The 1,945-nt window shown below is 40.6% G+C and overlaps 1 long non-coding RNA gene across 1 annotated transcript; it reads left to right on the forward strand.

Annotated features, from left to right (window-relative positions):
• The first annotated feature begins 442 nt into the window (after window positions 1-442).
• Window positions 443-1,685, forward strand: LOC140559403 (uncharacterized). The gene is made up of 3 exons (XR_011979886.1): window positions 443-608; window positions 696-838; window positions 1,562-1,685. It is a non-coding gene; the product is annotated as an uncharacterized lncRNA (long non-coding RNA).
• Window positions 1,686-1,945: the final 260 nt, after the last annotated feature.

Raw genomic sequence — 1,945 nt, forward strand, 5'->3', positions numbered from 1 at the left:
AGAAAAATAGAAAACTACAAAAGAAAGACCAAGGAGAGGACATCAGGGTAGAAAAGAACCAAGAGACAAGTTACAGCAATGTGTATAGTTCAGCGAATATCTTAAGTTGAAGCACAGCAACAAAACTCTTAAAAAGGACAAGGTAAGACCTTTAGTTCAGCTCACCAGTAGTATCCCCCTCAAAATGCAGAAATCCCCCTTATGTGACACATTTAAGGGGGGAATTCCCCCCCATTTTGAAAAATGAATTTCAGGCCCTGATCTTCCTTCCTTTCTTTTCCTGTACTTTTCTATTTGTCCTTCTTCCTTTCTTTTCCTGTCCTTTTCTATTTGTCCATCTTCCTTGCCTATTGCAGATTCAGTCTTCCCAGCCTGGTGCAGGTCTACAATTTTGTTTCTGGTGTTCTTTGGTCTTCACCATAGTGGAGTTTGGAGTGTGACTGTTTGTGATTGTGAGGAAGTGTCTTTTGTGCAAAATGTGGTTTCTGTCCTACCTCAGCGGAAACCACAACTTTTTTTTTTTTATATAAGTTGAGTTTACAAAACCGACTGCACCTGTGTCGCTGTATGCAGAAGATCTCTCACTCAACTTGGTGACACTACTTGAGGTAAGAAAGATCATATAATTCAGAATAACTCAGCAGTGTGTTCTTTTATCCACAGTATGAAATATGTGTTACTGTGTTGTTTTTTAGAAACAGTGGCAGTATCAGTTGGCTGCTGCTGTAAGTCTGCTGAGCGCTGGAGAGAATGGAGCTGAATCATAAAGAGCTCAGGATCAGGAGGAGGAAGAGTATTACTGAACCACTAGACTTTCAGAAGCAGACAAACGAAGCAGGTTGGTGATGATTAAACTGTTACTCCCTTTAAACACAGCGGCTTCATTCTTACACTTCCAGACTGACTTCTTTGCATTCGCCCTGCTGTCTTTCTTCCCCGGTCTTTCGCCCTGCTGAAAGAAAGGAAAGGAAAGGAAAGGAAGAAAGGAAAAAGTAGTAAAGACAAACGATGGGGGAAGAAAGCCCCCATCATTTGTCTTTACTACTTTTTCCTTTCTTGTCCTGTCATTTTCTATTTGTCAATCTTCCTCTTTTCCTGACCTTTTCTATTTGTCCATCTTCCTTCCTTTTCCTGTCCTTTACTATTTGTCCATCTTCCTTCCTTTCTTTTCCTGTCCTTTTCTATTTGTCCATCTTCCTTTCTTTTTCTGTCCTTTTCTATTTGTCCATCTTGCTTTCTTTGTCTGTCCTTTTCTATTTGTCCATCTTCTTTTCTTTTCTTCTGTTTTTTGTCCATCTTACTTTCTTACTTTTTCAGACCTTCTCTTTGTATCCATCTTTGATGTCTTTGTACCTCTCTGTATTTCTTTTCTTTATTGTCATCCTTCTTTCTTGTCTTTCTTTGTTTCTCTGTTCTTTCTGCTTCCTCTGTGGCCATTTCTCACAGTCATATAGAGTCATGAGACTCAGTATTTAACCTCTTTCATAATGAAGCTCACTCTTAACTTGCTGTGTCTCTCTCTCTCTCTCAACTCTGATGAATGTGGATCACTACTGGACAGATGCACTACATGTCTGCTGACCGGTGTCTAAGAAGGAGTGGCTGTAATTCAGCTGGAGCTGAACAGTCCTTTAACTGTTTAACTCAGTGCTTTGTGATCACTGGTCTTCTTGTAACCTGAACTCAAAGATGGAAAATAAAGCAGGGGTTCTCTGACTTTTCACTCTGTGCTGTGGTAGCTTCTGGCCTGTTCACGAACTGTTACATTTATTCATTTATATTTAAGAGCATTCGGAAGATGCATCCAGCATTCTGAGCCCACAGACTCTCAATGGTGTGTGGTGGTCTTTTCTAGGAGAGGAAGCAACCTCAGTCTCCTGTGTGCAGGGCAGACGTTACCCACTGGGCACTCGACCATGAACAAATATTAGAAAGATGTACTCAA

The sequence above is a fragment of the Salminus brasiliensis genome, chromosome 7 (assembly GCF_030463535.1).
Source record: "Salminus brasiliensis chromosome 7, fSalBra1.hap2, whole genome shotgun sequence".
In the NCBI taxonomy this organism is placed as follows: Eukaryota; Metazoa; Chordata; class Actinopteri; order Characiformes; family Bryconidae; genus Salminus; species Salminus brasiliensis.